The sequence below is a fragment of the Bactrocera dorsalis genome, chromosome 5 (assembly GCF_023373825.1).
Source record: "Bactrocera dorsalis isolate Fly_Bdor chromosome 5, ASM2337382v1, whole genome shotgun sequence".
Taxonomy (NCBI): Eukaryota; Metazoa; Arthropoda; class Insecta; order Diptera; family Tephritidae; genus Bactrocera; species Bactrocera dorsalis.
This window is the reverse complement of record NC_064307.1, coordinates 27,954,365-27,976,524: the sequence shown is the minus strand read 5'-3', so window position 1 is coordinate 27,976,524 and position 22,160 is coordinate 27,954,365. Positions and strand designations below refer to the sequence as shown.

At 33.8% G+C, this 22,160-nt stretch overlaps 1 protein-coding gene and 1 long non-coding RNA gene across 6 annotated transcripts in view; both read left to right on the top strand.

The window, feature by feature from the left end:
• The first annotated feature begins 1,841 nt into the window (after positions 1-1,841).
• Positions 1,842-12,896, top strand: LOC125779040 (uncharacterized). Its single transcript, XR_007423086.1, has 2 exons — positions 1,842-2,656; positions 12,805-12,896. It is a non-coding gene; the product is annotated as an uncharacterized LOC125779040 (long non-coding RNA).
• Positions 12,897-13,245: 349 nt separating this feature from the next.
• The window catches only part of LOC105228705 (regulating synaptic membrane exocytosis protein 2), a 287,009-nt gene continuing 278,094 nt past the window's right edge, over positions 13,246-22,160 (top strand). For all 5 annotated transcript variants that reach the window (XM_049459418.1, XM_049459419.1, XM_049459416.1 and 2 more), the window contains exon 1: positions 13,246-13,379. The gene's annotated coding sequence lies outside the window, so the exon portion shown is untranslated. The remainder of the gene's footprint in view (positions 13,380-22,160) is intronic.

The following is a 22,160-nucleotide window of genomic DNA, read 5'->3' as shown; positions in this document are numbered from 1 at the left end:
TTTCAAATTCAGTGAAATTTCTTTCTAAATCATAGGGTTCTAAATTCAATTAGAATTGTGCAATCTCAGCTATCATATTTGAGATTTTCGTGGTGTAGGTTTTAATATGAAATTTTGGGGAATACGGTGGATGGACCATGACAACGGCATAACAAAAATTGGTTGCTACTGTGGAAGAGCATTACACAAAGTATATCACACCTTGTAATAACTAGTCGCTGATGGTCCTTTTTGTCTCAAGGCAGTCAATTAAAATATCTGAATGGGAATCCCAAAATACAGACGCATTACCTTTGCCAGCCGATTATTACGTGTTTACACGCTTTGGAGCGGGTTCATCGTGTGCAGTCCACTCAGATGACTGTCGATTGGACTTCGGAGCGAAATTAAGGAAACATTTTTCATCCATTTTTAAATATCGATGCAAGCCTTCGGGCTTATTCTCCGCTAACAACCCATTTTGGGCGTCCATTGCGTTCACCGTCTTCGGGCCTCATTTCGCCATGGATTCCAATCTAGTAACGTTACATATGTGTCAGGCTGGGGACTTTTCAACTGACCTGTTACCAAAAAGGATAGCTAAGCGGAGCGGAGATTGCAAACCCCAGGAGATAACGTCGGAAACCATATACAGGGTTTAGCCCCAACTGGATTCGATAGAGGGCGTTCCTAGCTAATGATGATTAAGAGTTGGGCAGTTGTCTGAGTACCTGGAGAGTCAGGACAAAAATTTTCGCCGAAAATGCAGCATTCGTTGGTACAGGATTAAATTCTGTGTGAAACTCGGTAAATCTGCGACAGAGACGTTAGATATGATCAAACAGGCTTACTAGGCCAGGAAGAGGTCGCTGATGAAGACCAGAAGAATAAATCCAAAGTTAAAATTATTCTCATTGTCTATTTTGGCATCAAAGGCATCGTCCATCATAATTCTGTTCCTCTAGAGACTCAAACGAAGAGTCAATCCGACAAGACATTGCAGCCGTTTGGAAGTTGCACTACGACAACGCCACGGCTCACATCGTCATTCTTGTGAACTGTTATCTAACCAAGGCCGGCATTCCAACTCTTCCACAGCCGCTATACAGCCCAGATATGGCCCCTCCGGACTTTTTTTGTTTCCTTGCCTGAAAGGACCGTTGAAATTGGATCCAACCGGCATGCACCTCGGCTCTCAAGGCCAAATTGCCTTCCGTGATGCCTTTTAGCCCATATTGAAAGTTCAATAATTAACTAATTTTTTTTAAATAGATTCAGTCCTATTTTTCTCCGGACAAACCCTGTATATGTATAAGTGATCAGCAGAATGAGTTTAGTCGATTTATAATAGTTCCGTCTTTCTGCCTGACCCTCAGTTCGGGTATTTGTATGAAAGCGAGCTACTCAGTCAGTTTCTGACATCCTGTTCCCAGCAAGAAACTGCTATTTGTCGGATTGGCCGATATAGGATCAGAATATAGCTGCCATACAAACTGAATTATCGGAATGAAGCTCTTGTAAGAAATCGTTTATTTTTGCGAAGTTAACGATTTTCTTGTTTCATTACTTTTTTGCAAAACGAAAATATCCAGTGGAGTGGATTATATAACCTTTGGGTAGACTTAACAAAGCTAAAGCATTTGAGCCGCGTATATATTTTTGTAACTCTAGTTACTTTGAATTAGTCTAACCAAATCGTTGTGAATTTCTAAACTGTTGATTGTATACATTTAAGAGAAATCGCCGAAGCTGAAGAGAAATATATTGCAAACTCAATAAACACACAATTTCTCTTCGTGAGAGAGTTAATAAGTATATTTTTTGTCGTTCGCTCCCAATCGGCAGTTTGTCCGGGACAGCCAGAAAATCGACTGTTGCTTCTCTATCAATGTATGCGTGTCACATACACGCGAATAACAACAAAATTGGCAACAACAATGTACTTCCTTGGAATATATTAGTATTTGATGGCTGTTGATTTTCGACCGGGGGGCAGGTGGTTGTGGCGGAGCAGTAAACGGAGTAAATACAGGAGCAACAGGACTTTTGCCGTGAGACCAAACGAACCGAACTAAATGCGAGCCGAACGCCTTGTGCCGTGAGTAAGCGAGTGTGCGTTCTACATGGGAATGGCAAGCAAAACAAGCAGCGAACGAATGTCGAAAACAGGAGTCCGCACGAAACCGTAGTGTGGCGCTAAGCATTTAGCCGCGGACGAAGACGGACGGCCCGTGCATGGCAAGGCGATTGGTGAGAGCGCCCATATACATATACGCGCGTATGTGTGTTTGTGTGTGTGTGTGTGTAGGTGTGCGGTGTTTCAGGCAGGCTTACAGCCTGAACCGACATTTCGCAATCACTGGCACAGTTCGAGTCGAGCCGTTGCGAGGATAAGTCGCTGAACGCGGAAAGTGAACTCAGCCAGAACTGCGAACAGTGGAGACAAATTGTACATACACACACACATACACATGTGTGTGTTCCTGTGGCAACAGCAGGCAGCAGTGTACCTGTCAGTGCGTTAGTATTGGTGTTAGTGTCGGTGCTAGTGGTGGTGGTGGTGTTGCGCAGGTGTTGGTGATACGCGCTTTTTGCAAAAATGTATAATTATACTTTGAAACTTTAGTGCTGCTGCAGTGGTGTTAGTGTATTGTAGCCGTGTGCGATTGCTTTAAAGGTGTGTTAGCAAAAGGCTTGCCTCAAGGAGTGCTCCGCTTATCCTTACGTAGAGATATTTATATATATACATATATGTATGTATTTTTCGTTTCTTCTGGCAAGTGACTAAGTGTTGGGTCATAAAGAACGGTGAATTGCTGCCTGCAGCTATTGGACAAAGTTGGAAAGCAGCGCTGTGCAACGCAGAGTCAATATAGAAAAATATATATATATATATACTCTATATATATATATAATATATGTGTATGCATGTATGTGTGTGCAGTGTGCGGAGTTGCTGAAGTTTTTCGTGAATGAAGGTCAAAGGAAAATTTAAAGCTGAAGTTCGTGAATTGTGGAGTTGTTAAAGTTGCTATTTCGATATTTTCAAAAAAGTGCTTTTTGTGAAAATGGAAAAATGATTAACTGAAAACCAGTGATTGTGACTATATTGCAGGGTGTACCGTTAGAATTGGAGTTTAAAGCTGCTTTTAGTGATTTTGTTGCAGCTTTCAATTTTGATATTAAATAATTTTGCTAAAATAATAATTTTTATATTTAATCCAATTATTTATTGCTGGCAAAGCTTGCTGATTTGAGTGGCTTTGATGCAGGATCTCTACTGGTATGACAAGCAATTTATATACATATTATATATATTTATTTAAGCAAATTAGATTTTTTTCCAATTCGATTCCGTATGGCTAAGTTAAAGCTCCAAAATATTATTTTTTTAAATTTTGAAGGTGATTTAACTAAACAGCTGACTAAAGCAGGATTTCGGATTCCCTATTAAACATTTTCCATAAATATAAAAAATTAATTGCGATTTAAAATTATAAAAGAAGTATAGTTGAAGGAACAAAAAATCAAATTAAAATAACAAAATATCATATGCAATCCTTATTTCCGCTTTAAGAACATATAACTAAATATGAAATTCCTAATTAAAAATTTATAAAAAATGCTTAATAGCTTAAATTTATAATAAATAAATTAAAGGAAACTGTACTGCCATTATTTACGCTTTATGAAGATATAATTAGGAAAAATTCCAGGGAAGTAAAAAAATTATTTAAGATCTTTAGTTGGCAAAGATTCGAAATAAATTTTAAATTATAAAAAAATATAATTATAAAAAAAAAAATAAAAAAATTATATAATGAAGAAAAATTCTTTAAAATACAAATTATATTTATTTGGCCTTAAAAATATATATAATTATAAATTTATTTAAAATTTTTTAAATAAAATTAATTAATTTAAGAAAAAGAAAAATTACTATACAAAATATAGTAATAGAGCTCATAGTTTTTAAATAAGTTTTTTCCAAAAAAAATTTAATAAATTCAATAAAATTTGTTTCCAATTTTTTGTTTTCCTTAAATTTTAATCACAATAAAATTCATTTATTGTGAGAAAAATATACATCTTAATTTATAATAATAAATTTAATAATTGAAATAATAGAAATATTTGATAATTTCTAACAAATTAAATTTCAATGCAAGAAATAGGAGTTCTGTCAAACCAAACAAAAATTAAAAAATTTTTTTTTAAGAAAGAAAAATGTTTATTTTATACATATTAAGCGGGAACTAATACAAGCAGAATAATTCTAAAGTGGAAATAGTTTGCATTAATATAAAATTAATTTATTTAAAAATTTAAATTTTTAATTTTTTTATATTTAATTAAAACAAATAATTTTTAATTTACATAAAATTGGTTAAAATTATTTTTTAATATTTCAAATAAGATTAGCTAAATAAATTTTTTTATTTAAAGAAAATAAAAATCAATAAATTGTTTTCTGAAAAATAGAACATACAAAAAATTATATAAAATATATTATATTATATTATATTATAATAAAATAATGCAAAATTGAAGATTGTTTGCATTTATGAGAAAATCTGGAAATTTTTTCTTTTAGTTTTAGCAAATTAATTGAAATAAAAAAATAACAATTTTTTTTTACATTTCAAAAAATATTTGCTAAAGTAAACTTATACAGAAAATATAAATAAATAAAAAAATTTTTTTGAAAAATTGGTTGTCGGTTGAATAAAAAGGCAATTTAACTTTAACATAAAAAAATATAAAATAAATAAAAGTATGAAAGAAAAAACTTGAAATTAATTATAAATTGAAAATAGTTTGTGCTTAAAAGTAGATGAAAACAACTTAAGAAAAAAATTTAATTTTAATTTTTTGAACTAACTTTACGAATAAAATTGGTTAAATTTTATATATAAAGTATAAATCTTTAAAAAATGAAAAAAAAAAACTATATGACTTGGTGACAAAACAAAGGAAATAAAAATAAAAATCTTTAATACAATATAATAAAAAAAAATATTTGAAATAAAAAAAATTCATATAAAAATAATTTTAAAAGTTTTGCGTTGAAAAAATATTTGGCGTCATAATGCCCAGATATTTTAAACTTCAAGTTTTAAGTTCAAATTATTGTGCAAATTAAATTACTTTTCTGTAGTTAACTTTAATTCCGTGTTTTTCTTATGATTCGAAATATTAACTTTTTATTGTGAAATTTTTAGTGCAATGAAGTGGTGGAACATTAGAAAGTACCTCTTTCATAAGCAAAACGAAAAAAATCAAGTTTAGAAACGATATAGAAAAAGTTTTGTGCAAAAAAAAAAATGAATATGCCAAGTGAATCCATTTTTTGTTCTTCGCCAAACACTGTAAGTTCACTACAGTCTCGTCTTTGTATGGATTTCTGTATTAAAAGCAGGAGCGAAGGCTAAAGCAAAGCGATGTGCGTAATGAAGCATTGAAAATTTAATGCTCACGAGTTTCAGTAACGGTTTTCTAATCGCTCTGCAAGTGAAGTAGTGTACCGCCGTTATCGGCTTACTATTGCATAAAGCTGCCATACAAATTGACCCACCAACATATGAATAAGCAGTTTTTGTATCTTGTTTGCTATAAAAAAAATGCAACTTTGAAGGGTGTTAACCTTTTCTCTTGTTCTTCTTTTCATTTCTTACCAAATATGTTAACTTTCAGAAGCCAGTTCTGCGTATCTAAATTCGTATACAATAATGACTCTAAGATATCTTCAAACTAAAAACCAACGAAATTTCCAATTTCTTCAGACGAATCCTATTCTAAATAACTTTTTATTACTATTTTATTTATATACAAAAGGAATTTTACGCATTGTCATCTTTTATAATATCAAATAATACACATTTAGTAGTGAAAAGAATTGCTGCCACATTTTTGGAAGTAATATTCATACACACATATATGGTATACCACTAACAACAAGTCAAAACTCTTTTTCATAGAATTAGTTAATCGAAAATCGATTTAATTCTAAATGCTCAATAGCAAATTTTTCTCTTTCTCCTTTTGTATAATAAAAATAAAAAAAACTGTTTTTTCGAAAAAGAAATTTTTCAATGAGTGTGTTTAACCTTATGTTGCTTATTCATTCGGCTCTCTTGATTTTCTCTTTGTCAACATCAATTTTTATGTGACACAATAGTATAAATAGAAAGAAAATAAAAAGATTTTAAAAGCAGGTAATATGAAAATTATGCCCATATCAGTTAGCCCATTGCACTAGCTAAAGAGCCAAGCTCGCTGATGGTTGCTTCAGCATAAATTGCTTTAAGAGGAAAGGTAAAACATACATAAAAGTGTTGGAAATCGACACTCCATAGTAGCGACCCATATCGATGTGATATATGTATACACATTTAATGGCAAAATAAGGTAAAGCAGATTTTGGGTTAACACATGTACATGGAGCATATACTTTGGAGTTATTTTAAACCACACATGCAATAACTTAAGTGACTCTCGAGGAAATGAAAAAAAAAATGTATAAAATTGAAAGATTTTCCGATAATGCGATTTTTGTTTAGTTTTTTTGTCTTATTCGAGGTAGATATGGTTTTATATATAATATTTATATACTATATATAAATGAACACTGAGGAGTAACTTTTTGTTTGATCAAGCGATTACTTGAGAAGAACTTTGGGGGAATCCGTCTAAAGCCATGTCTACTTCCCATATTTCACAACTTTAAATTAATATATTAAGTGAAGAGTGCAAATCCTTTCAGAAGTAATTCGGTATTGAAAAAAATTGTATTAAAAGATATCGTGTCATATTGATGTCTGTAGTTGGGGCCAAAGGGCATAACGATTAACTTTCAAATAAGGAGTGTTTAACTTCGTCTTCTGTTGCGTCGTTGTATAGACATGACAGCCCTTCGACTTTTCGCATTCTGTGGAGGTCCTTTTTGAAGTATGCTTAACCGAACTTTGTGCAAAAGTCGACTTCTTCGCACTTACGGCTTGTCCATAATCTTGGCCTTGAGTTCAGGTCTTTTAAATATTAGTCTGGCCGTCCATCTGCTGGGACTTTCATCCTCCCGTTTTTGTTGCCATGTTGTTATTAAATCTTTCTTTATTTGTTCCATTGTGCTCTTGTTATTTTCGGACGTTTTCTTTAGCTCACAAAGCTTTTTCCTTTCGTATGTCAGAGGGTTAATTGGGGCATTACGGCTTTTAACTAATATTGAAATTTGCTTCGCACTAAAATCTGGCCACTATTTTACGCCGGATCAGCTTTTAAAGCATAGCTGCCCCGATCTCAGTTCGTATAATAGGTCGCTGATTGTCGTCGACATAACGAACTTTATCTTTTATTGGCTGGGTCCCCCTATGTTGGCCATTTGCCAGTTGTGAGGTGATTTTCGCTGCCTTTTCTTCGGCGTGCTGGATTTATAGCCAGAAGTTTAACTAGCTGGGTGCAGTTTACTGCTTTTTGTGCCTTAAAAATATCCGTAGTCGCTTGCATTCTTATTTCTTGGGGTTTGTGTTTATTTGTTAGCAGTCGTGGCTTTTAAGAGTAGGTAAATGAAGTTGATTTGGTATGCTTTACCATGTCGTATGATGTTCCACGTCGTGAAGAGCATTCTGATTGGAATGAAAGTGATTAAGGTTCCCTTGCATGCTCTAAGGTTGAAAGGGTAGATAAAGGTAATTTTGGCGCTGAGTTCCATCTAATTATAAAATGAAATATAACTCCGATTATTTGATTAAAAACGAGTAGAGTTGAAAAAACTGTTAATACAATAAGCCAAATAAAATAACATACATAGTTTTGGCTAAAGCAGTGAAAGAAATTTCGGGATCTTTGCTTTTTAGTGGTTATCACTAACTTCCTACAGTATGAGCTTATATGAGTGTAGAGGACGGCTTAAGTAATCCAATGCCTCCGGCAACTTTCCGACATCCAGCAAAACAGTTTATAATCGGAAAACTGTTGCGATTTGCTTAAAGGAATTGGGCAGCAATAAGTGTAGATGCTTATTGTTATAGGCTTGACGTGTGCTGTGGTAAACCAGTAAAGAGGATAGAGATGCCTAACTCAAGGGTGAACGAGTAGTCATGTCATGACTAGAAAAATTACTAAAAAAATTATTATCAAAGGTTTATTTTAATAATTTTCTTACCGAACTACCACCTGCTAAGCGATCTAATACTATCGAGTTATAGAGCCATTTGTACAAAAAAAAAATTAATAAAAAAAAACAAGACAACACTGAAAGAAAAAGAGAAAGTTTTATATCGTCACCTAAAAAGCAAAATAAAGTATCATAAAGAAAATCAAAATTCAGTTTGTTTATTACTTATGATTCACTACAACATAGGTAGATATAACCGATATATAACCATTTTGTAACCAAAACTCAAATTTTGCTTCTGTTTATCGTTTTCCCTCGCCTGTAAACTTATGAAAAGTGAAGTTACGTTATTTTGTTTGCTTAGGTGTCGATATATTGTACACAATCCTTGCTTAATGAAAGATCCACAATTTCTTTGCTTTAACTTTGAATTAGTCGCTTATGTGCTGACAAACACCATAATTTAACCAACGCGTTCCTCAAGCTCAAGTGTGATATAGTAGTGTATATGTAGTGCTTGTGTGTTTGCGTATGTATGTATAAGTGCACGATTGCAAGCATATGTGAAAATTACATGTTAATTATGTGCTTGAGTGTATAGAATAACCAAGCCTTTGTACTCATACATATGAGTGCGTGTTTGTGGGCGTCGCGCCTTAGATGTCTTTCAAAAGCGCTCGAGTATGCAATTTGGCGACCTTGAAACACATTTGCTGAACTTGACCTCGTTTTTTGTGAGAAAAAGTGCTTAGAAAAAAATTATTTATGAACCTTCGCTGAGTAAAGTTATATTCTTTCTATAAAAATTAATATTTTTAATGAAATTTGAGATTTGATATGATTAAAGTGCTGGAGTGTTGACTACTTTAGTTGTGAAAAATATTTTTGGAAAAATGGTGAAATGATAAAATGAAATGTTGCTGTATTTAGACTATTTATATTAAAGATACAACAAAAAAAAGAAACCATGCAAGAGGTCGAAAGTTAAAAATTATTTTTTCTCAACTTTTTCAGACACAACTAACCGTTTACAGTTGAACCAATTTTATTTTGTGTTTGCTCATGATTAGTAGAACTTTCATTTTCCAGCTTATTTTGTCTATTCAAATCAAAAACTGTTTGCTTTAGAATGCGCACTCAATTTCAATTTGCCTTTTGAATATTTTTACCATGAAATAGCTTTGCATTTAACCGCAGAAAGCACAAACGTATACATACACATGTACTTGCATACAACCAACCAAATATAGCATAAAAAAGGTAAACACAAACACACATATGCCAAATAACGAATGACCAATGACTGCTGCGTCTGCTCAATCATTCAGGCAGACAACTGAAGTGACAGACAGGTTGCCAAGCAGACCGTTAGGCATGCAAGTAACTGCTCAACTATGCATGTATGCGTGTATGTGTGTGTGTGCTGTAAGTGGTCGCAGAAAAGTTGGTTTAGCAAGCTTTTCACGTTTTGGTCAAATTCACCTGACAAAGAGTAATAAGCAACGATGCTAGCAAAGCGAATTGCGAAGTAAGGCATCGAAGCGGGGAAAAAGGTGTATGGAAGAAGAGAAAAAGCGTAGCAGACGGGCGTGTAGCAAGCGGCAAACGGGTGGTAGTCTGTGGCAAGCTTAGTGCCTTAAATCCCTTTTGCTGCCAGGCATTTCGTGGGCGCTGTTTGGGCAGTCACGCGCAAAATTCCTACCTTGGGGCCCCACAGCAACTTAAACTGATTTTAATTCTTCGCTTTTTTCTCATCTTTTCTCATTTTTTTCGACTTCATCAAAAGGAAAGTGGATTTTGTTGTTGGTTTTACCTTGAAGTGCCTTCGAGTGATTGAATTTTGTGCGAAAGTCTAGCTTGTCCATCTTCATTTGCCATGAATCTCATGCGCCGGCGAGGAGTTGCAAGACGAATGTTGGAAAAAAACGCAGGATTAAGCATTGTTTGCGTTTGTATGTGTGTGTGTTAGACTGCTTTTATGTGGCAGCGCCCTAAATTTGTCAAATAATGAGCGATGTGCTGCGTTATTAGCATCCTTTGGGTGTAATTATTTCAAATTATTATGTAATACTGCGATTGGTAGGTGGGGAAAATGTGTCTGCGTTATTATTAATGGTTTCAGCATGTTTCAGTAAATTGTTTACTTTAAGTATTTTAATTTTTAGTTCATTATTTATCGATTTTTTCTGTTTCTCAATTTTTTTTTCCACAATGAATTATTTTTTTTTTCGTATAAATACTTTCAGTAAAGAAAAAAATAATAAAAACTAATAAAAAAATAATTAAAAAGATTATTTGAAAAATATTTTAAAAATATTTATAAGCTGTTCTTTTAATTGGTTTGTTATTTCACACGTTCTAATAAGCTTTACCTGAAAATATATTAAATTTTTTTATATATTTTATTTTCAAGACAATAATTTGCTTCTCTAAAAATAGTGACAGCTATGCTGAAGAAGTAACATACATTAACTCAAATCCCATAATTAAAGTATAAAAGCCGTAAACCAATTTTCTTTATTATTATTTATTTAGTATTAAAACTTAATTAGTTTAAAAATTAGTTGCTTAATTTTTTTGAAATTTTTATATTATACTTGTATGCATAATTGTAAATTTTTATAAAATTTTTACCAAAAATTTACATTTTAATAAATGTCGGCTGTAATTCGGTTTAGTTTAAACTTTATTGGTAAAAAATTTTTTATAATTATTTGTATTTAAATATTTTGATTTTAGTTATTAAATTTTTTTATATTATTAAAATATTTTTAAAAATATATAGAAATACGAATTTCATAAATATATTTGTTAAAGCGATAACTATAATTGTTTAACTATATATATACGAGGGCTGTCCGATAAATAACCGACCTCAACGTGAAGCTAGCGGCACATCTGAAAAAAAAGTTTCTACTTCAAATTGTGCATATTATAATAGCTACTCGCCAAAATTTCAGAAATTTATCTTGCGCAATTATCTGTTGACAGTCGTTTTTGTGAGTCTATTTCGGTGATTTCCCCAAAATGGAAAAAATTGAATATCGAGCTGTAATTAAATTTTTATTTTTGAAAGGCAATACGCCTTCACAAATCAAAGATGAGCTGGACTCTGTGTATGGTGACTCTGCACCATCGTTTACCACCGTAAAATTTTGGGCAGCTGAATTTAAACGTGGTCGCAGGAGCTTGGAAGATGATGAACGTCCTGGGCGTCCAAAAACTGTAACCACTAACGATAACATCGCTAAAGTTCATCAATTGGTACTAGACCGCCGGATTAAAGTTAGGGAAACAGCTGATATTATGAAGATGTCAAAAGAAACTGTTTGTCACATATTAAACCAATATTTGGGCATGAGAAAGCTGTCCGCGCGTTGGGTGCCGCGTTTGCTTACGCTAGACCACAAACGTGCGCGCATGAACATTTCCAGGGCTCTGTTGGCTCAGTTTAGAGGCAATAAGACCGAGTTTTTGGCGCCGATTGATAACTGTAGACGAAACTTGGATTCATCATTATACGCCCGAAACAAAAATCCAATCTAAACAGTGGATTGAAAAGGGGGAACCAGCCCCAAAAAAACCTAAAGCTGTGTATTCGGCTGGGAAAGTGATGGCGAGTGTTTTTTTGGGACAGCCATGGAATTATTTTTATCGACTATCTTGAAAAAGGAAAAACTATAACAGGAGCATACTACGCATCATTATTGGACAAGCTAAAGGAAGAAATTTCGAAAAATCGGCCACATTTGCAAAAAAAGAAAGTCTTGTTCCACCAAGACAACGCACCATCTCACACCTCAACAGTCGCCATGGCGAAAATCTACGAATTGCGGTTCCATCCACCTTATTCACCGGATCTAGCACCAAGCGACTTTTTTTTGTTTCCTCAACTTAAAACTGCGCTCGGCGGCCAGAGATTTTCGTCAAATGAGGAGGCAATCTCTTTCGTGAACTCGTATTTTGCAGACAAAGACGCCAAGTACTATTTGGAAGGGTTGCAGAGATGGGAGCATCGCTGGGAGAAGTGTGTGGAGTTACAAGGAGACTATGTAGAAAAATAAAAAAAAATTTTGAAAAAGTCGCGTGCATCATGGTTACGTCGGTTATTTATCGGACACAGCCCTCGTATATATTTTTTTTTACAAAGTGTGGAAAAAAATTTCTTATAAAAACAAATTTTATAAGTAATGTTTAAATTTTTTTTTATAAACTTGCTTTAAAGAATTTAAAAAAAAATTTTTAAACATCAAATATTTTTAAGTTCTATATAAAATTATATATGTAAGTTAGCATATATGTTTTATTAACTCATTAAAAATTCTTTAAAATTTTTCTTAAATATTTTTAAAATTTATTTCTTTTTTTAACTTTATATTTTTTCAATAAAAAGCGAAAAAAAATAGTTATAAAATTTAAATTTAATATTACAAAGTGTTTTTTTTCATTTTTTGTTTTAATTTCAAATTTTTGAAAAATCTTGTAATAAATGTCTATAAAGTACAAATTAATATAAATTTTTTTTTTAAATTTTTTAATACATTTAAATTTATTCTTTAAACATTGTATAAAATATTTAAAAATATACATTTAGATTAAACAAATCACATAAAATTTTAATTTTTCGCTCAATTTTGTATATTTCTAATTTAAAGTTTGTTTTACTTATAAAGATTTATGTGACAAAGTCTAAATTTATTTCATTCTTACAGATTAACTTTTAAATTCAAGAAGAAATATTCACAAAAACAAACGAATAATTAATTATTATATGCAAGTAGTATGCAATCGAGAAAATATAAAAAGCAAAGTTACCAAAAAAACAAAAAAAAGTGAATTTCGAAAATAAAAAAAAATTAAAATTAAATAACAATCTATATTTATGATGAATAAATAAAAAATTAGTGAATAAAAAAAATTAAAAAAAAACATAATTCCGCAAACATTTAAATTATTATTGCAAGTGATTTATGCTGAACAGCTATGAGTAAAAAACAAGAATTTAGTAGTGTTTTAGAATGCAGTCGATATACTTTCAAGTGAGTTGTGAACAAGAAAATAGTTGTCAGTTGATATTATATATGATAAATTCAAATACAATATACTGCATAAAATAGGTATGAAATAACATAAATTTACATTTATACATATGTATGTACAAGTGAAGCAACAAACAGTTACTCGAATCAACTACAGCACCAACAAGTGACATAATTTAAAATAATTTGCTAATAAAGGCATGAATTAGTGCAGCAGCAGGTGTGACCGGCCACAGGATATAATTTTGGTAAGTTTTCACACATACACATACACCAATGTGTATTTTAAATTGTTTAATTAGTTTATGTTTATAATTTCGGTTAATAAATTGGATACAATGGAAAGTTACTCATACCACACGGTATACCAGTGATTAGCATAACTGATTAAATGTGGTGAAAAAATATGTACGTCATTAGTGCACATGAAACTATATATGTATGTATTAGACAGAGCTAATAAAATAATTATAATAATTCAATATGTAAAATAATAATAAGCTTTGGTTATAATGCCAAGTGCCCACTGGTAGCGAATAGCATATTACCACAGCGCTCTGCTTATTTATATCAGCATGAGACTTAAAGTTTAAACTGGAAATAGTACTATATATTTCTCAAACACGCGTCAACCTCAAAATAGTATATTTGTCGCTATACACAAGTATTCCATCGCATTTAGCTTGATTTCGTACCGCAGTGCGTATGAGTAACATGCTGTTATGAGTAAAACTTCACTTTATTTCTACTAAATACTTTCCCAATATGTCATGCTACAAACTGGCATATGCACATACACACACATACACCAAATTGCATAATAAGCATAAACAGCAGACTTCCCACTTCATTTGGTTTTAATGAAATTCAACGTTGCTGTGGCAGACCGAAACAAACAACAAAAGTGAAGCAACAAACAAAAGAAATGCACGAGCGGCCTATTAAGTCACATGTGCGTGCTGTTGTACGTGCATAATGCTTTTCATATGTGTGTGTGTGGTAAGCACATGCTGTGAATTGCCTTTCATGTGGCAAGGCTTGTCAGAATTAAAATTGCAAACCTGGTAAGCTCTGCCTGACAGCAATGCCACTGAAAGTGAAAGCGAAAGTGGAGTAGGCATATTTCATTAATTAAACACGCTTCTGCTGAGTGAAAGTATTTATTCAAATATGCCTTTTGAAATGTGTGTCTGACATAATGGCACAATTTGTGTGGTTAAAAGTAAAAGCGAGAAGAGTAAGGAAATCAAATATCAGGGGTAAAGGTAGCTGTTTAAGGTTAAAAAAAATATAAAATATTTGATTTAAAATTTTTTGAATAATGTTGCGGTGGAGAGTGTCAGCATAATTTAAATATTTTATGGGTTAGGCAAAATAAATAGATAAAATATTTTGAGAGTAAGGCATAAGTGAAAAAAAAACAATCGAAATTGCTCTGTGAAATAAAGTTGAGTTGAGTAGATGTGTTAGGAAAAAATAAATAATCGTGTTTTGAAAATCATTTATTAGTTATGGAAGTTCTGATTTAAGTGCAGATAATTTATTTTAAGAATAGTTTTCCTTGAATTCTAAATTTTTTATTATAAGCTATTTTTAACCCCACTTTTATTAAGGCAGGAAATCTAAAATATAATATTTAGAGATAACCAATCTCTAACCAATTACTCCGATAAAAAAGCGAAAATGAAAAGCAAAAAAAAAAACGATAAAAAATTACTTAAGCCATTTGAGGTATGGTGGATCGATTTCTACTATTTTTGGCATTAAATTTTATAGATCTTGTGACATTGAGGGGTTACGTGGGTTTCACGGTTTCTAAATACCCATTTTTTATTGTGTTATTTAACTTTATAAAATCTAGAAAATTGTCACAAATGCTCAAGCTGATCAGTAAATACCGAGTAATGGTTTTGTAGATACAGCCTTGCAAATTTACGTGCTCGAATTCAGCTGTATATTCACTTCTTCTTCTTTATTGGCATACACACAACTAATACTATATACAAGTATTCACTTACAACTCTTTAAGGCGTTTTTTCGAAGCAGTTGTCAAGCGAACAACTCAACTGATCTTTGTACGAGTTCACAAATGTTTTCGATATATAATTTACAAGATCTTGAACGTAGAACCATTTTCGTTTTATTACAACTATTTAAAAAAAATGCCAGGAAAGTTTGAACAAAATTTGAATTTTTGTAAAACCGTCTGTCAAAAATACAATTTTCACGGGTTTCCTTCCTCCAATGCCTGGTTTGCAGTCCTATGTTAATTAAAACACGTAATTTTTTCTATCTGTTGGCAATACTGTAAGAAGTTCTGTTGGCAGCCCGAAGGCACTTTTTCCCGAGTGACTGCCAGGCATAGCGTAGTAATGAACTTGTTCCTTTTTTTCCTTTGAAATTTTCACAAAAACTTGATGATATGTATCTTTGGATTAATGAACAGTTTGATGAATTCTAGACTTTTACGAATGTCGCTATTCCAAAAAACAGCAAAACGTCAATTTTTTATTGCATAAAATGGCGACTACTCAAAAATAAGGAACGAGATTTTTCACTAAATCTTTAATTTTATCGATTTTTCTTAATATTGCAAATTTGATTTTTTATTTTTTTTGTTACTTTATCTGATAGAAGGATATTTATATTACATTCATGCAAAATTGGCTTGTCAAAAAAGTCTTGCGGTATTTTCGCTAGTTGGCGCTGAAAGCGCGTAGCTCTAGTTTTATTCGTCGCATCGGGTCATGCTATACCTTTTTGGAAAGCTCATTTCACGCCCTAACACGTGTTTGATTGATTGTCGTTTCTTCTAAGTCGTTCGTGAGTTATAGCGTCGCAAACATGGAGCATGTTTTTGAATTTTGAAAAATTGTTTTATTTTATTATTAGACTAGAATACCCATTTATCACACCACCAAGCCTTGTTGATAGAGGTTCAATAGTAGTTATGCGACTTTGTTCTAGTAAAAGGATTGGCCACAACTATTTTTCATAACATTTTAAACCGCATATGCTCTTGAGCAACATGTTGCAGGTCTAAAAAATGGATATGTGTATGTACGTAGAGGAATATAATTTTTAATATTTTCCTGTCAAATATTTTGTGTGGAAATCTAAAAATTTAGAGGAAAATATATCCTAACTTACCGAAATTATAACATTAACATAAAATTATTTTAAAAATTTCGTCAAAAGTTCTGTGTTTAAATATTAACACGATAATCAAGACTTTTAATTCAGCATGTTTGCTAAAAAATATAGCGAAATGTCACATATTTGAATAATAAAGGATAATTAAAAAACAAAAAATTATTGCAATTATCTGCTTAAAGAAACAAATTAAATCACCGAAAAGTCACGACGTGTTTCGTTTTTCATTTGACGATACAGGCGCTTTCTATTCGTTGCTGTACATGTGTAAATCGCCTGTATTCAATCAACTTTTTTCACCCAGTCTACAACCGGATTTACACAGCAACTTTGCGCAGAATAAATTTCTTTTCAGCACAAAAATAACTTTTCAAATTTCCTGCTATTTTAGTTGGTCCCCAAAAACGAATTTTAATGAATAATCACACACACAGCAAAAGGTAAACTGAAAAATGTATGCTGGCCTAATTCCTTCTGGGAAAACACACACATACATGTACATGTGTGCAAATATACACTTTTCATTTGAAACGATCAACAAGAACAACAATAGCAAGTACTCACATACACAATTTTAATGAATTTTTATGAGCTGCGCGCACTTTTTTGCTTACACTTCACCACTTTCCGCAGTCGCACACACAAGCAGACACATGCACATGTACACACATATGCTGACTAAAGTACATGTGTGTGTGCGCGCTTGTTCGGCTTTATTTATCTATTTTTTGCTTCGGCTTGCTGTGCTCTAAACGAGAGTTTTCGCTTTCATTACCGCACAAAAGTCTGCAACAAATGAAACCCACAATATCATACAACAACAAAAGGGCAACAAAAGCAAAAAACGCTAAACAATGGTTGTGTAAATGTGTGTGAAATGAAATGAAAGTGGAAATGAAAATGCCATCATTGGTAATTTTCCTAGCGGTGTTGCGAGCGCCCGCGTGCGGCTGTTTTTGCATCTTGATGGATATACATATGTATGTATGTATATATATGTATGTATGTATATATATAGTAATATACATATATGTATGTACCGGGTATATAATTACAGCAGTTATCTTTGATATATCCTGTAGGAAATGTGCAGAGTTTATGATATATGCCTCTAGTGCTTTATAATCTGCTTGAGGACGCTAACACTCGTTGACATATCGAACTGTCTGAGACTGTAGTTTGTTGAAATATTGAGAGGTGAACTGTGAAAAGCTAGGAGAAAGTGGGAAACGCAAAAATAATGTAGATTTCAAACGATTTAATATGCTAAGCGTTCAACCACCTAACCTAACCTAACTTTGCATATTTGTTGGAAAATTTCCTACCGGCCTCTCGCCAAGACCATTATAAATTGTCCACATACAAGCAGTCCCAGCGGAGTATCAACAATTCCTGTCATTGTTGTGCTTTTCAGCGCTTTGTAACGTTTTTTCATACACTCGCCGCTGATTTCTATACAAAACCCGACACATACACACATGCAAACGACAATGTGTGTGTGTTGATTGTTTTTTTACGCTTGGCAATCAGTCTTCACATGTGCGAATGGCTTTGTTTTTTGTTAATAGAAGATACTCTGCACCAGCAACTGGTGGCCTGCTCAACCAGACTCTACCTCACCGCTTACAGTTACTCACACCCGCGCCACCAACACAGTGAAATATTGTAGTCCAAAACCGCCGTTAGAAGCACAACAGGGCGTATGAGTGTTATTGTGTCGCTCCACACATTTCAATGCCGTTAGCACTTTTTGTTGTTCTGTTGGTTTGTGTTTCGTTGTTATTGTTATTCGCAAGTTCTGTATTTAGTTGTCAATGTGTTGTGGGTGTGTGTGTGCAGCGGCAGCGCTGCTCATTCGTAGCCTTTCTACTCTAGTGGCTGTGTTAGCGAAAACACACATCGCTGAAAAGAAATAACAGGAAAAGTGTGCAGTGACAACAGTTATGGTTGCAAATTGCGCAAAAAGTGAAAGTTGAGTAGACTAAAGTTTAGTTTTGTTTCAAATATAAAAAAGCACTACCGCTCATATGTGATTGTGTGAGTTTTTGTGTGTGTGTGTGAGCTCATTGCGAATGAAATGCTTCGCTTTTGTTGCTGTTGATTACAGTTGATTTCCCTTATTTTGCTTTGCCGTCATCTTTCGCAAATTTTTTGAGTTTCCAATTTTTTTTAAGCGAAATGTGTGGTTTTTACTTTCATGTAAATAAAATGAGCATTTTTTTCTTCAAACACACAAACAAGACATAACGTTGAAAACCGAAATAGACACGGCTCATTAAAAATAGCACATATTTAGTCAATTAATTTAAAAAGGAAGGATGGAGTCATGTGCAGAATTACACTTGCGAGGAATGTTCTCTGAACGCCATTCACTGGGGAGGGGACAGAAACAATTATCTTATGTATGGCTTAAGCAGCACGACTTCTGGTCTTAGACCAAGTCTCCTCTGGGTAGCCAAAAAACATCCGTTTGAAGGCGAGCTAAAGTGAAAGGCGAAACATCTCTCTCCAGGGTTGGGAACTGGGTTTGGGACACCTAAAAAAAACACTCCTTATGAAAAGACGGAGAAGCATTTAAGCTTAAACTCTTCCTTCAATTGTGAAACTTTAGTAAAATAATTGTAAGTTTTAATTATTTGGAAGCGAAGCAGATAGCAAAAAGGTTTTTCTTCCACACGATTCTTCTTCTATTTATGCTGTTAATCTTCAAGGTTCCCCACATTTTAAGCTCAGCATTCGTTATAAATTCCATGAGGGACGTACGAAGTTCTGGCTATCCTGAAGAGGTCATTAGAAGAGCAATAAGCTGTAAAGTCCCCGAAAGAGGCTAATTAGTGAGAGTATTGAAGGGTAAAAGCTCTTATCATTGAAAGTTTATTATGCCTTATTTTAATGATGAACAGTTTTTACTTTGCAAAGGAAAACAGATTCTTAATTTATTTTCGATTCAATCAATTAATTGCTATCAAGTGAGATAAATAAATTAAACCTATTATTCAACTTTTCCATTAAATTTTTATAGTCAAGACATATTTACATCAAAATAGGTTCCAATTTTGACGCAAATCTCTTCGCTGAGCATTTTCTAGAGGGCTGAGAATCCAAAATAAAAGGCAACTTGTTGGCAGCTTCGGCAAGAATGGGTAATAAAAAAGTAGGTGGAGTACCAAATCATGCGATTCCTCTATCTTTTTCGGTGATTAGTCACACATTAAATTGGTTAATTTTCACCTCGTGCGATACCAATTTTCAACAGAGATATTTGGAAGCAGTGGGATCTCTCACCAAAAGTTTGCAAAAGTTTTGGCTTTGGAAATACTCTTCCATCGTGTATTTGTCTGGTAGAGGGCGCTTGGTAAAACCATACAAACAGCTAAAACGTTTAACAGCAACGAAGGCATGTCTTGCCATTCTACTTTTCGCACCCGTGGACATTACCGGCAGCAAAGGTTGCTATCAGACTTCCAGAAACTGCACACATTAAGTTGAAATCCTTTGAAATTATCTCTCATTTTAACTGCATACTTGATAACTTGGAACACTGAGCTTACTCCTAGTGACATATTCTCCAAGCACACACCTCAGAGGGATACACTGATGAGTCGGAGTTGCTGAAGAAGAAGCTCATTGGACTTTTTCACGGATGAATGGAAGCTTAAAAGAATGCTGGGAGAGAGAGTAATATGTCCAAACGATTCTTTCAGGCTGCCAGACCACTGCAGTATCTTTCAAGCAGAAATGTCAGCCATCAAGGTGGCAGCAGGCGCGGATGAACTCATTAGCAGCAGCATCAAGGAATTTCCTTATTGAACTTGCCAGGGTGCCTGACAACAGTAGAGTTTTCGGAAGTTGTCAATAAGTTTAGAAGAAAAGGCACTCTTATCAAAATTCCGTCAGGATGAGAACGAGCTGGAGTTTTCCTCTCCTCGTGCATTCGGGCGCTAGTTCGGTGAGCTTCGCGCGAGCTCAGTAAGCGTTGGCCAGCAACCAGCACTTGTGGGGTTGCTTTTACTCCAGAGTGGAACTTAAAAAGTACATTAAACTGCTAGTTCTAAGTAAGGTTCCTGGCCTAACTGGTCACTTGATTCACGCGATAAGGCTAAAGGTTTTGGAGAATGCAACTTGCTAAAGTTGCATTGAAGAAGATGAGGTTGAAATCTTGTAATTAGCAAGCCGATATGAAAGATCTTTTAATATTTATAATCATACAGAAAATTGAACCGAAAAGAATTTTGAACTAAAAAACCTTTACTTCGGCTGCAACGACTTTTGACAAATAAAAAAGCTTCCATACAAGAAACTCAGTTTGTGTGACAGCTACATACTATGGTGATCCATTATCGGAGGTTCAGACAGCAGCTTCTTATTAAGGAAAGGGCAGATGCAAAATTCCAGATCAAAGACTCCAAAAATAAGGGATTAGTTTGCGTAGATACAGATGGATAGACTGGTGAACATGGCGAAATCGACTTAGCTCATCAAACTGCTCTTTTGTTCGTTTCTTTCTGGTTGTTACAAACAACGTGTCAAATAATTTAGACTTTAGGGTAGAAAAAAAAAAACGGAATGAAATAATGCGAGCTAAACATGCGTGAACTCACGCAAGTAATTCCATAATTTATTCAAAATTCACGAACTCTTTCACAGCACATTTTCCGACACAAGCGCACGCTTAATAAACTCCCTTGGCGACTCATTGACCTTTGCCACGCACTCACCAATGCTGAGCTGGAGTGGCCGCCACCAGCGCTTCACCAACCGCCCATATGCAAATGTAGCCAGGCGTTGGGTAACTCATTTCCGGCGCACAGACCACGTTGGTCAGTTATTTAGTCATTTGATTAATGCAAGTGTGCATTGGTATGTGTGCGTGTATGCTCGTCGTGGGCGGAGCTGGCGAAATGTGTGCCACAGGAGCTTTTAGTATAATTTCCGGTTAGCCTTTTGTGGTCAAACATGAGCAGAACATTTGTTTTTGCTTTTTTCTTCTTTTTCCGAAATATAAATTCGAATTATTTATTCGTCTCTACGCCCTCTTGGCGTTGAAATACAACACACATGTAAATATTTATAGTGAAATGGGATGAATTAATTATTTTGTTGAACAATTTTTCCGTCGGATGTTAATAATAAATTTTTGACAACCCGCTATTTGCATTTGTTACTTAAGTAAAAATTGTAAAGTTTGACAATATCCAAAACTCGTAAAATGTACCATAGCCACAAAGAAATGTTCTAGATATGAAATTTTTCTTTTTGATTAATTGTGGTTTCTCCATGGTGGGCCCAAAATCCAGCGCACAATCTCACTAGACGAGTTGTGTAAAGTTGCAACTGCACCTCTAGTGAACAGACGCTGCTATTAGACTTTAGCGAACCGTTTAATGTCGGAGCAACTCCAGTGAAGCTTATTTTCTTTAGCCGTGACCTCAGGCTCACAGGTGGCTACCGCATCTTACACAAGAGTTACTCACGTTTCCAGGGTGAACGGCGAGGACGCAAAGGTAGGAATTGGGTTTAGCCCTACGACTGTAACTGCCTATCTAGAAGCATGACTATACACATCTTCACCTTCAAATTTTACAGCTGATATTATACGGAATGGCTCGCTAGAAATCAGTACCAAAATTGGACTATAGGTATACAGTTTCAAATTTGTGGCAACGTCCACTTCAGGTGAATCATTCGATGCTTTTACGATTTCTTGAAAGACAACTGGCTGTAAAATAGTTTTGTAATACTTAGAATTTACTGTCTTCATTCTAGTGATACGGTTGAGATATATCCTGATGTTCCGAAAAAAAAGTTAACCATTTGCTTCAAAGTACTATGTGCTCGAACAAACTTTGTTGGATCCGACTCATCTTGAAACACGC